The sequence below is a fragment of the Narcine bancroftii genome, chromosome 5, assembly GCF_036971445.1.
Source record: "Narcine bancroftii isolate sNarBan1 chromosome 5, sNarBan1.hap1, whole genome shotgun sequence".
NCBI lineage: Eukaryota > Metazoa > Chordata > Chondrichthyes > Torpediniformes > Narcinidae > Narcine > Narcine bancroftii.
Window position 1 is genome coordinate 131,336,251 of NC_091473.1, and position 14,755 is coordinate 131,351,005.

Genomic DNA, 14,755 nt, shown 5'->3' on the forward strand with positions numbered 1-14,755 from the left:
GGTTATAAAGGTGTACCCCACTTTTCGAATACTCGCTTTACACAAATTCACTTTTACAAAGAAACCTGTGTTCGCTATTGATTTTTGCTTTCATGAACATAGTCGTCAATAGTAGTGAATGGGTCTTAATTTATGCCATTTCAGCTTACGAAGGGTTCCATTGGACTGTTCTACTTGCGTAAACTGGGGAATACCTATGGGCAGCAGGGCAGAAGAGGAAAACAATTGAGAAATGATGGAGGAAGGGGTAGCTCTCTGGCTGAGTTTCTCCAGTACTTTTGTGTATTGCACTCGAATCCCAGCGGACCTTCCTGTTTAACTCCCAACTTGCTCCAGATATAGTAAGACGGGCATTTGAGCCTGTGATTTAACATAGAGAAATTACAATTTACAAACAGCTATACTTATCACATCCTACAGAAGCACTGGGGAAACAAATGCAAACAACATCCTTTTCTTTCATTGACTGAAGGACAATGGTTCCAAGTGTTTCTCTTCTTTGGCTTGGCTTCGCGGACGAAGATTTATGGAGGGGGTAAAAAGTCCACGTCAGCTGCAGGCTCGTTTGTGGCTGACAAGTCCGATGCGGGACAGGCAGACACGATTGCAGCGGTTGCAGGGGAAAATTGGTTGGTTGGGGTTGGGTGTTGGGTTTTTCCAAGTGTTACGTACTGATAAAATCTTATTAGTACTAATAAAAGAACAGCAATGGAAAATTCAGCAGACAAATGGTAAATTCAAAATAATATTGAACTATTAATTAGATAACATTTCTTACTTACCCCTAAACTATATCTTAAAACGCCATTATGTGCAAATGTGTGTGTGTGTGTGTGTGTGTGTGTGTGTGTGTGTGTGTGTGTGTGTGTGTGTGTGTGTGTGTGTGTGTGTGTGTGTGTGTGTGTAAGAGAGAGAGAGAGAGAGAGAGAATAAATTCTAACCATTACAATTTAAGCTTGATTATGAAAAAGTCCATTTTAAAGTCCAGTTTCAAACATCTTATTGACTTGAGGATCTTATTAAATCACAGGTCAGAAGTAAATATGAAGCGCCTTAAACATTATATCTTCAGATCTCTTTAAACTCACAAGTCTCCTGATGAGCTGTCTGTCTTTCAGTGAGATATTCTTCAAAGAGGAGTGACCATCTTCTGGACACAATTGAGGCTGCCTCTCTTTTCTTAAAAGATCAGTCGGTAGTGGTCTTATTTATTTAAAAGCCACTTATGTTGTGAATCTCCTATAAGGATGATACAATACAGAACAGCATCTCCTTCACTTTCCAGAGATTACTGCCCCAATCCTGTCCTTTCACAGGAAGTATGGTTTCTTCCAAATGTTCAGTCTTCTGATTCAAAATGTCTCTTTGCTTTCAGTAAGTGACAGGACATCACCACAGTTTTAGTTTCATTTCTGCAAAATCTCCTGCCTTGCTTCAAAACCACTCCACATCCATAACAACCTCTGACCTCATCTCTGTTCCAAGAGGCTTAAATGGTTTACAATCCCGGGAAGTCTGATGACCACAAGCAAAAACCTGTTTTTTGTTTAAACAGAATGCCTCCTTCAGCAATTATTCTTGGGTACTTGAATACTTCAGTTTTTAATAAAGAAAACACTCCATTGTTCTTAAGTTTCAATTAAACAGTAACACAAATCCGTTACACATCCCATTTAAAACCAAACACCCAGCTGCCATCCCCGGTACCAGAGCACTTAAACCTTGAAAGTTAAGCTTGGTTCAATATAACTTCTAACATGCAACTAAGCAAGGACCTCAGTGCTTGCATACTCCGAAGTCCTGTAAGTAGCTAGGCAGAGTCCCCTAACCAGATCTGCAACTAAAGATCACCTCCAAAATCCAGTCACAATTGTTTTAGATGCACATGTAGCAATCCCATCATGCAATGGTCCCACAAACTGCAAATAATTAAATGCTCTCAAATTTCTTTTGCTAGTTTTCATTATTCTTTTTATATGCATAAACATGTTTTCCAGGTACTTGGCTCCTGATTGTGTCCCTGGCCAAAATCAGTTGGATTTAACTGATCAGAATAGGGTTTAATTCAATTGGAATGCAATGTTGCAACAAAAAGATGGACTCAACGTTCAAAGTTCGATTCATTTTTAGACGATATTTCACATACAACCCTGAGGTTCTTTTTCCTGTGGGCCAGGCAGAATTTCTACCTAATCGGTAGTGCAAAAGAAAAGATACATATTTTCTTTGGCTTGGCTTCGTGGACGAAGATTTATGGAGGGGGTAAAAGTCCACGTCAGCTGCAGGCTCGTTTGTGGCTGACAAGTCCGATGCGGGACAGGCAGGCATGGTTGCAGCGGCTGCAGGGGAAAATTGGTGGGTTGGGGTTGGGTGTTGGGTACTTGAATTTGTCTTTTGTCAGTGAGGTGGGCTCTGCGGTCTTCTTCAAAGGAGGTTGCTGCCCGCCGAACTGTGAGGCACCAAGATGCACGGTTTGAGGTGAGATCAGCCCACTGGCGGTGGTCAATGTGGCAGGCATATACAAAAGAGAGAAATGTAAATGTGAAGAAAATGCGAATTAATTGTGCAATATAGAAAATAAATATTGAATAATAAATAATGTGCCTAGTAAGAGTCCATAGATAAGTCTCTGATGGAAGGATAGCAACTGTTCCTGAACCTGGTGGTGAGAGTCTTGTATCACTTATACCTCTTTCCTGAAAGCAACAGCGAGAAGAGAGCATGTCCCAGATGGTGTGGACCCTTGATGATCGCTGCTGGTCTACAAGAAGATTTCCTTGATAGTAAGGAATGTTTTTCCTGTGATGTACTGGGCTGTGTCCACTACCTTTTGCATGACTTTCCACTCAGAGGTATCAGTGCCCCCTCCCCATACTAATCCGTGATGCAGCTGGTCAGCACACTTGCCAACCCACGTCTGCAGAGGTTTGCCAAGGTTTTTGATGTCATATCAATCCTCCCACAAACTCCTGAGAAAGTAGTCTGCAAGGAGGTTCACTTCTCAAAAGCCAATTAGAAACATAAAACAAAGGAGTGGGCCATTCAGCCCTTTGGAACCTACTCTGTCATTCAATTTATCACAGCTGATTGCACTGGACAACGAAGAATTTGCCTCCTGAACATTTTTGAATGTTTTTTTTTAATAGATTATGGGCTGCTATTAATGAAAATCCCCTTAGTATATTGCCCACATAGTCAGCTGTTCTGGTCAGTCCAAGTATACCTGGGCATGCACTCAATGCAGGTAATATGAAAAAGTTGTCTTAGGCCTGAGCATGCTTAGTCTAGAATAAATACAGGCAGACTATAAAAGCAGCTCACATGTGCAGATGCTGTGCATTACATTGATTATGGATTGAACGCATGTTGATGCATATGTTCTTCAGGCAATAGCAGAGTGAGTGTACTTATTGTTTTATTGCATTTATTGTTTTCAGGAAGATTCAATACCGCAGAAATGTCTCGTCAATGTTGCCACAGCTGCGATACATTTGTGGTGAGTACATGTTTAATGCTCAAAGATGCAGCATGACTGACTTATTAAGAAAGTCTGAGCTCTACTTCAGTTGTAAAATTGGTGTCCAAGACAAACTCTGGGCTCCACACATTTGCTGCGCAGCATGTGCAAGTCGATCTGAGAGCTTGGCTCAGGGGTACATTATCCGATTAAACATGCTAAATTCAATAAAATGCTGCATGGTTGGCATAGGGGTTCTGCAAAGAAGATTTACCAGGGTGTTGTCTGGATTTGGAGCAGCCAGCACCTTTTTTTTTTACCAGGGCAAGAATGGCAAACACCAGAGAACATTTGTACAAAGTAAAGGTACAGCAGGCGGTTTAAAGGTACAGCAGGCGGTTAAAAAGGCAAATGATATGTTGGCCTTCATACCAAGAGGGTTTGAGTATAGGAACAAGGATACCTTACTACAGCTGTACAGGGCCTTGGTGAGACCCCATCTGGAGTATTGTGTGCAGTTTTGGTCACCTTATCTAAGGAAGGATGTTCTTGCAATGGAAGGAGTGCAGAGGCGATTCACCAGGCTGATACCTGGAATGGCAGGAATGACTTATGAGGAAAGATTGCGCAAATTGGGATTGTACTCGTTGGAGTTTAGAAGATTGAGAGGGGATCTCATAGACATATAAAATTCTGGCAGGACTGGACAGAATGGATGCAGATGGGATGTTTCCAATGGTGGGGGAGTCCAGAACCCTGGGCCATGGTTCGAGGATAATAGGCAAACCATTTAGGACTGAGATGAGGAGGGATTTCTTTACCCAGAGGGTGGTGAATCTGTGGAATTCATTGCCACAGAGGGCAGTAGAGGAAGGTTCATTAAATCTATTTAAGAGGGAATTAGATCTATTTCTTCAGTATAAGGGTATTAAAGGTTACGGAGAGAAAGCGGGGACGGGGTACTGAACTTTAAGATCAGCCATGATCTCGTTGAATGGCGGAGCAGGCTCGAAGGGTCGAATGACCTACTCCTGCTCCTATCTTCTATGTTTCTATGTTTCTAAGTTTAGGGGAGACATCAGGGGTAAGTTCTTCACACAGAGTTTGTGGGTGCCTGAAATGCTTTGCCAGGAATGATGATGGAGGCTGAAACATTAGGGGCATTTAAGAGACTCTTAGACAGGCACATGGATGGAAGAAAAATAGAGGGTTATAGAGTAGGGGCAGTTTAGTTTTTTTTACAGAATCTATGGGTTTCCACAACATTGAGGGTTGAAGGGCTTGTACTGTGCTGAAGTGTTCTATGCTCTATGTTCTATTTACCACCATCTGGCTGAAGAAATTCTTCCATATTTCTGTTTTAAATGGATGCCCTTCAATCCTGAAGTTGTGCCCTCTTGAGCTAGACTCTCCCACCAAGGGAAATAATCTTTCTGCATCTACTCTGTTCAGGCCTTTCAACATTTGAATGAGATCCCTCCTCAACCTCCCAAATTCCAATGAGTACAGGTCAAGAGCTGTCAAACGCTCCTCATATGATAACTCTTTCATTCCCAGAATCAACCCTGTTAACCCCCTCTGAACCCTCTTTCAGGTCAGCACATCCTTTCATAAATGACCCAGCGCAAAGCTGCCCACAATACTCCAAGTGAGGCCTTATAAAGCCTCAACATCACATCCTTATAAGAGATTACTCCTTTTGAAATGAATGCCTTCTTCACCACTGACTCAACCTCCAGGTTTACCTCCAGGCTATCCTGCACAAGGACTTCCATGTCACTTTGTATCTGAGTATTTTCACATTTCTCCCCATTTAGAAAATAGTCTGCCTGTTTATTTCTTCTACCAAAGTTCATTACCATACACTTTCTGACTGTAGGACACTATCAGTAACCACAGAGACAAGTTGAGGAAACAATAGGCTTTAATACACAGAAGAACCTTGCTGGCCTGGATCCCTGGGTAGGAATGGCGGCAAGGGAAAGGTGGCTCAACCTTTATGGCCCAGGACCACGGGGGAGAAGTCATCCGTAGGCAGGCCAGCTCCATATATACAATCGACAATGATAACTTAAAGCAATGGAGGAAACATATCACCACACCGACATTGTATTTAATATGCCACTTCTCTGCCCATTCTCCTAATCTAAGTCTTTCTGTAGCCTTTGAATTTCAACTCTACCTGTTCTGCCACCTATCAATGTATCATCTGCAAACTTGGCCACAAAGCCATTCATTCCATAATCCAAATCATAAATTAAAAATAATGGCAGCGCTGCTGGTACTGCTGTAGCTCTGCCGCTGGTCTGGACCTGTGGAGAGCAGGGAGTGGAGGATCTCCTCCACAGAGGTCAAGTGCCAACTCTGACTGCTTTCAACTCCTTACAAGCTTTAAATGGCCTGTTAAAGGAGCCAATGGTGGCTTATTTTAAAATCATCCAAGATCTAGTTCTAAGAGGGCAGCACATATGTTCAGTAGCAGCCACGAGGGGTTGGAGTCTCTGGGGAAGCAGAGGATAGGTGCAGAGAAGGGATGCCTGCCCCCCCCCCCCCCACCATTTGAGAAGGAAAAGCAGAGGGGATGAGCCACAGGATGATGTCCACAGTGGTGAACCAGAGAAGGGCTCTCAGGCTGTTAGTGACTCAAGTCAAGGAACCAATGCAGGCTGCTGGCAACCACTGTCAAGGACTCGCACAAGACTGGCTGAAAGGGTACCAGGTATCGGAATTGAGTTGCAAGAGGGTGCCTTGGGCACTGAAGGCTTCCTGATTGTGTCAGAGGTTTGGTTCTGGAGCTCAGGTTGCTGACAGTTTGAACTGAAGGCAGTGCAGCAGAGGCTGTGGAGACTGCAGGAGCGCTAGAGGAGAATGAGAGGACACTCAGTGACTCTGGGAGAACTCTCTTTTGCTTCTCCTTCTCTGATGGTGAGGGTCACTGGGCAATTTCTGATAATTGTCGGACTCTGGCTTTACCTTACTCTTAATTTAGTCTATGTGTGGTCTGAGTCCAGCGTGTTCTTTGAATGAAGTGATAGGAGAAGGTATTCGGTTCAACAGTCAATTTATTACACAGCACAAGAATAAAGCTTAACAGAGCTCTGGTTCAGTCATTAGTTCATAGGTCACCTGCACAGTGAGCTATTCCCCAAGACTGACCTCTACTGTCCAGTCTCTACAGTTCATATAGCTCAACCTTATACAGAACAAAAGTTGGCCTCCTTTGCTAGAACTTTTTGCATAAGGGTTATCACAAGTCATCTCTTGTTTTGCAGATATCTGGAGTGTAGCGCTCCCATCTTAATCCTCCAGGCCAGACTATCCTGTTGTTTTGATCAGAAATCAATTCATACCCCAGATATTTCTAATTATTTCTTTGTTCTCATCTGGCCACATTCTTCTGTTCTACTCAATACTTCCTTCTGTCTTAGCCTTCTTACTGAATTAGTTTCCATTCTCTTTGTTTCTGACAGTCTGTCAGGATTCTCTTTGTTCTTGTCTGGCCATCGACTCCTGTGCTCATTAACACCTCCTTTTGCCTTAACATTCCTACTAAATTGTTTCATACATATTCTCTCTTGTATTTTGGAAGCAGACAATTCTAAACCTACTGTAATCAGCCAACTTTGCTACATACTGTGGTGCCCCTTACTTACATTACTCTTTCCCTTCACCATGAGGTAAATATTAAATTGTTACATAGTACTGGATTCATGTATACAAAATGAATAGTACATAAGCATATATTCTACATATTTTCTATGATTAATTAACAAAAGAGTCTGGAAAAACAACCAACTGAAAAACCTCACAAAGATAAGCGTATACAGAGCCGTTGTCATACCCACACTCCTGTTCGGCTCCGAATCATGGGTCCTCTACCGGCATCACCTACGGCTCCTAGAACGCTTCCACCAGCGTTGTCTCCGCTCCATCCTCAACATCCATTGGAACGTTTTCATCCCTAACGTCGAAGTACTCGAGATGGCAGAGGTCAACAGCATCGAGTCCACGCTGCTGAAGATCCAGCTGCGCTGGATGGGTCACGTCTCCAGAATGGAGGACCATCGCCTTCCCAAGATCGTGTTATATGGCGAGCTCTCCACTGGCCACCGTGACAGAGGTGCACCAAAGAAAAGGTACAAGGACTGCCTAAAGAAATCTCTTGGTGCCTGCCACATTGACCACCGCCAGTGGGCTGATATCGCCTCAAACCGTGCATCTTGGTGCCTCACAGTTTGGCGGGCAGCAACCTCCTTTGAAGAAGACCGCAGAGCCAACCTCACTGACAAAAGGCAAAGGAGGAAAAACCCAACACCCAACCCCAACCAACCAATTTTCCCCTGCAGCCGCTGCAACCGTGTCTGCCTGTCGCGCATCGGACTTGTCAGCCACAAACGAGCCTGCAGCTGACGTGGACTTTTACCCCCTCCATAAATCTTCGTCCGCGAAGCCAAGCCAAAGAATTAACCCCTATATTCCAACATGATGGTGAATCTTTTTCTGCCTTACAGTAGACTAAAGGAAATACCATGCAATATTTCTTTTTGTCTTTTATTACATGGCAATAAAATAATCTTGAAATAATATACAACATAAAAAGAAACGGCCCCATCATAGACCCCTGTGGATTATCACTAGCCAACCAGAATATGATCCCTGTATTCCAACTCTCTGCTTCATGCCAATCAGCCAATGCTCTACCCACACTAGTATGTTTCCTGTGATACCATGGGCTCTTAACTTGTTAAGTAGCCTTATTTGTGGTACCTTGTCAAAGGCCTTCTGAAAAGCCAAATGCACAACATACACTGCATCTCTTTCATCCAGCATTCCTCAAATAATTCTAGTAGGCTTGTCAAGCAATATTTTTTCCTGAAGGAAACCATATTGGCTTTGGCCTATCTTGTCATGTGCCTCCATGTACTCTGTAACCTCATCCTTGACAATCGACACCAACATCTTCCCAACCACTAACATCAGGCTAACCTGTCTATAATTTCCTTTCTGCTGCCTCCCTTCCTTCTTGAATAGTAGGGTGACACTTGCGATTTTCCAGTCTTCTGGGATCATTTCTGAATGATCATTTCCAGTATACCTACCTTCCTCCTCTCATTCACAGTCTTGCTCTTGGATTTAAATACCTTGAAGGACTCTGGCTCGAAATATTGGTTATAATTCTTTACCTCCAGTGGATAGTATGTGACCTGCTGAGTTCCTCCAGCATTTTTGTGTTTTTACCACAATCACAATATCTGAAGACTTTCATGTTCCACTCAATGTACACCTTCTGCCTCCTCAATATTCAGGAAGAATTCAGACTGATGCATTTTAAGTATATCTCCATCTAGAACAATGAATATACAATATATCCTTATAATTGACCTGAATGATCTCCAGGACACGGTCTGAGAAGATTTAAATGCAATAGACAAGTGCTGGAAAACTCAGCAGGTCATGAAGCATCTATAGAATGCAAAGGGTAACCAATATTTCAGGCCTAGCTCTCAGCTCAAGTCAAGTCAAGTTTAACCACTTCTTTGGGGTGGGGTGGGTTATTCTGTTTATATATAGTTTTAACTGTGGGAATATGCATTTCTTAATGTAAACTTATTTTCTTTTTTTATATCTGGATTGCCGGAAGAAGTGTGTATCGACACTTGAGTAATGGAGTTGAGGAAACAGGGTTTACAGGTAATAGTTTATTAAGATGAGTAATACAGAAAAATTCATAAATCTTAATGTTAATGGGTTAAACGGGTTAGTGAAGAGGAAAATAGTATTAAAATATATTAAGAAAAAGGGTTCTGACTGAGCTTTTTTGCAAGAAACTCACTTAATAGAAAAAGATCATTTGAAATTAAAAAGCAATTGGGTTGGGTATATAGCAGCTTCTTTGTTTAACTCTAAGGCTAGTGATCGTGGCAATTCTGATGAAAAAAAATCTTCCAGTTAAAATCCAAAATGTAGTAATAGACCCTGCAGGGAGATATGTGTTGGTACATTGTAAAATATATTATGGACCCTTCTGAATGTGAATGCTCCAAATGTGGATGATAAGAAATTTATACAAGAAACGTTTCTTAACTTAGCAGAGGCACATGAGAATATTTTAATAGGAGGAGATTTTAATTTTTGTTTAGATCCATTTTTAGATAGATCTACCAAAGGAATGACAAGAACCAAAGCAGCAAGAACTACATTGGTATTAATGAGAGATTTGAACATCCTAAATGTTTGGAGGAGAATTCATCCTAGAGAAAGGCATTAGTCTTTTTTTATTCAAATAGTCATGATTCTTATTCTAGAATTGATTTATTTTTAATTTCAGCTGAAATACAAGAAAGGACTTTAGAAGCAGAATATAAAGTGAGAATTTTGTCTGATCGTTCGCCTTTATTATTGATGATTGTAGTACCTGATAAAGAAAAATCAGTTTATAAATGGAAATTGAATTCATTATTATTAGAAAGAACAGATTTTTTTGATTTTATTTGGAGACAAATTCAATTATTCTGTGGCACAAATTTGAATTCTGTGAATTATAAGTTTGTTGTGGCTCCCTGCTCCGGCAATTGGGCTGGCGCTTCGGGTGGCGAGCGCAACCAGGAGCCAACAGACTGCACAGTGGCACTAGCCCCAGCAAGCAAACCAGCTAAGGCAACATAGGGGTCATCATTCCCAACATGGTGCTGACCCCTGCTGCATAGCCAACAGCTTGGGGATAGCACACGGGGAAAAAGGCATTGTAATGCATGAAGGGGACCTGCGCGCAGGAAACCCACTATTGCTATGCAGGTGGTGGCATTAGTTGATGTGCAAATGGCGGGAATGCCAACAGTATATAATCCAGGCTTCAGCCCCAATTAAATACAGAGCTATACCTCCCGACGCCCATGTGTGTTTTTCTTCAAGTAGTGCACAGCTACAATTGGTGACCGTAACAGTTAAGGCGGCATCTAAACCCAACGATGAGCGAGCCGACAGCAGTCCGTGCAGCCATGAATTGTCCCCTCGTCTGGTTCGACCAGGCTGAGGCACAGTTTCAGATCTGGCAGATCACAACGGAGTCCACCCGGAACTGTCACGTGCTGAGCATCCTGATCCAGGACACAGCGAGCCGAGTGGCCAATTTCATCCAGAAGCCCCCATTGGAAGGTGCCTATACTGCCTTCAAAGAGCTACTTATCGAGATTTTTGGGCTCTCGCAGCGAGAGAGAGGGGCACGTTTGCTCCATTTAGACGGGCTGGGGGACAGCCCCCCATCAGCCCTGATGAATGATATGCTGGCCCTCTTTGGGAAGCATGAATCTTGCATAATGTTTGAGCAGGCTTTCTTAGAGCAATTTCCCAAAGACGTTCAACTGCTTCTGGCGGACACCAACTTCAGTAGTGCCTGAAAAGTCACAGCACGAGCGGACATCTTGTGGAAGCAAAAGAGAGAATGCTCGGCATCCGTGAGTCTCGTCGCCAAACCCCGCAAACCCAGGCCGAACCATAGAGGGAGCAGCAACCCCACAAGGGAGGTGAGCACAATGACAAGTGGTGCTTCTACCACCAGCGATGGGGCAACGGACCGTGCCGATGCCGACTACCATGCACCTACCAGGGAAATGCTGGGGTCAACCATTGCTGATGACCATGACAGCTGGCCAACAAGACAGCCTCCTGTACATGAGGGACCATCAATCAGAGTGGTGGTTCCCCATGGACACAAGAATGGAGATCAGTATCCTGCCCCTCCTATGCAACGTGGCCACCGGACAGGTCAGACTTATCATCCCCCATGGTTTTTCATTTCACCCATCAATCAGGACCATGGTCCAGCTGGTGGCAAGCAAATATGTGTGGCATGGTCTCTGAAAACAAATCAGCAGGTGGGCGAAGGCATGCACGTAGTGCCAGACAGCAAAGCTGCAATGGCATACCACTGCAGCACTTCAAGCCCGCGGTGCGAAGGTTTGACGACATCCACGTGGACAATGTAGGACCTCTACCAGTATCCCAGGGGTTCCGCTACTTGTTCACAATGGTTGACTGCTTCACCAGGTGGCCAGAATCAGTCCCGATGGCAGACACCTCCATGACCTCCTGCTCCAGAGCCCTCATCTCCTCCTGTGTAGAACGGTTCAGCATATCATCTCACATCACATCGGACAGAGGGGCCCAATTGACCTCCAGCCTCTGGTTCGACCTCATGAGTCTTTGGGGTGCTTCACCACAGCCTATGACCTACAATCGAACGGACTGGTGGAGTGCTTCCACAGACACCTCATGACCCAACTACAAGGACCCATCTGGATGGATGAGCTACCGTGGGCATTGTTTGGGATATGCACTGCGCCAAAGGAGGACTTCAGCTTGTCTTTCGCAGAACTTGTTCCACTGGTGGTCCCCAGGGAATTCACAATGTCTCCAGACATGCAACTGGATGATACAGCAGTGATCCTCCGCAGGCTACGGGAAAGAGTCGGCAACCTGGCCCCAACTCCACTGACAACAGAGAGGTGGGGACCAACATACCCCATACCCAAAGACCTGCAGGACTGTATGTTTTCATCTGCAGGGGTCCACACTGACCACCAGTGCAGAGGCCGTACGAGGGTCCATTCCGAGTCATACGAAACAACAGTGCCACGTTCGAATTGAAGGTTGGATGCAAGATGAAACTGGTACACCTGGACCCAGCACACCCCGTTGAGATCCCAGTTCCACGCAAGAGAGGCAGACACCAAAGACAACAGACACACTGCCTTCGAGCATCAAAGACAAAACCACTGGTTCTGGGGGTGGGGGTTGTCATGTAGTGGCGTGCTGCCGCAGCAATCAGGCCTGTGCTCTGGGTGGTGAACGCAACCAGGAGCCAGCAGACCGTGCAGTGGCATGGCCCCAGCAAGCAAACCGGTGGTCGTACAGCTAAGGCAACATGGGGGCCAGCATCTCCAACATGGCACTGGCCCCTGTTGCACAGCCAACAGCTTGGGGATAGCGTGTGGGGAAGAAGGCATGAAACCCACTATTATTATGCAGAAGGTGACGCCAGTTGATAGGGCAAACAGCATAAGTGCCAACAGTACGAAAGCCGGACCAGCCCCAATAAAACACAGAGCTATGCCTCGCTACACCCTTGTGTGTCTTTCTTTGAGTTGCACATGGCTACAAGTTTGTATTATGGAATTATTTAAAAGCATATTTGAGAGGCCAAATTATAAGTTTTACTTCTAAAATTATAAAGAAATATATGAAAGAAATCAATCAATTAGAATAAGAAATAATGGCTTTGGTAAAAGATCTTCAAAGGAGAAATTCTGAAGATAAACATAGACAACTAATTAATAAAAAAAAACTTCCTTAAAATACATGAAAAACTTGCAGAACAAAAAAAGTGATTACAAGAACTAAACAGGTATTGTGATTTAAGCCAATTATCACATAAAGTACTTGCATGGCAATTAAAAGTGGAACAGGTTTCAAGAATGATTAATGTAATTAGAAATGATTTGAATGTTGTTAGTTACAAATCTTATGAAATAAATGAATCTTTTAAGAGATTTTATTCTAAACTATACAAGTCAGAGTCTTTAAAACAGTGGTTCTCCACCTTTCTCTTTACACTTACATACCACTTTAACTAATCCCCATGCTATCAGTGTGATTAGTAAGGTGGTATGTAAGTGGGAAGGGAAGGTTGAGAATCACTGCTCTAGATCCAATTGTTACTGAAATATTTTGGTTGAGAAAATTTGTCATTGGCCTATTTCCTTTGGAGTTATGAAACAGTGCACATAATGAGTCAATTAGGGACGATTAAAACAGTGGTTTTCAAACTTTTTCTTTCCACTCACATATCACTTCAAGCCAAGCTTTTCCACCCACATACTACCTTAAGCAATCCTTTACTAATCATGGAGCACCTATGGCAGAGGGAATACTTAAAGTGATATGTGAGTGGAAAGGAAAAGGTTGAGAAACACTGCTTTAAAAGATGAAAATAAAATAGATGTTTAGCTCAGATAGATTTACTTAGATTGAGTGGATGAACAAACAGAACGGATTGCGCATTTTACACAGACAGGAGGCAATGAGTTCATTACAAAGTGGAAAAAACCTCTGGGAGAAAATAGTTTTCTGTCTGAGTTTTATAAAGAATTTAAAGATTTATTGATTCCTATTTTCATGAAAATGTTAAATCAAGCATCAATAACTCATACTCTCCCAGAATCATTTTCAACAGCAATAATTACTTTGATACCAAAAAAAAGATAGAGACCCTTTAAAACCTTCATCTTACAGACCTATTTCATTATTAAATGCAGATTATAAGATTCTTGCCAAAATATTGGTGACTAGAATGGCAAAATTATGACCTAAATTCATAAATATGGATCAAACAGGTTTTGTAAAAAAGAGACAATCGGCGGACATTGTGGCTGAACTAATTAGTATTATATACTTAGCACAAAAAAGAAAAGATTTATGTGTTGTAGTGGCTTTAGATGTAGAAAAAGTGTTTGATAGATTGGAGTGGGACTTTTTGTTCAAGCTTTTGGATAAATTTGGATTTGTTTAAACATTTATAATTTGGATTAAATCATTATATAATGAGCCTAAAGCTAGAGTAGTGACTAATGGACAAATATTTGCCCCCATTTCAGTTAACGAGATCCAGTAGACAAGATGTCCCTTATCTTCAGCTTTGTTTATATTAGTTATTGACCCACTAGCAAAGGCAATTAGGAGTGATTTGTGATTTAAGGTTGGTCAAGAAGAGCATAAAATTTGTTTATTTACAGATGATGTTCTAATATATTTGACAGACACTGAGACTTCCTTGCAAAGATTATATTTTAAATTGGAATAATATGGTAAGACTTCTGGTTATACAATAACCATATAATCATATAACCATTTACGGCACGAAAACAGGCCATGTTGGCCCTTCGAGTCTGCACCGGTTCATTAGAACAACTCCACTAGCTCAACCCTCCCACTCTCCGTCCATTACCCTACAACCCACTCACCTCCATGTACACATCCAACTTTCTCTTAAATTTCAGAAGGGACTCTGTCGCAACTATCTCATTTGGAAGGTAATTCCATTCTGCCACCACTCGCTGAGGGAAAAAGCATCCTCTAATATTTCTCCTAAAGTTTTGCCCCCTTACCCTTAACTCATGCATACTCTGAACCACCTCTGAACCCATGTCACAATCTCTCCACTAATTCCTATTGACTGAACCTTCCTTATTAACTTTCCATACAGAACCTTATCAAAAACCTTACTAAAATCCAAATAGATCA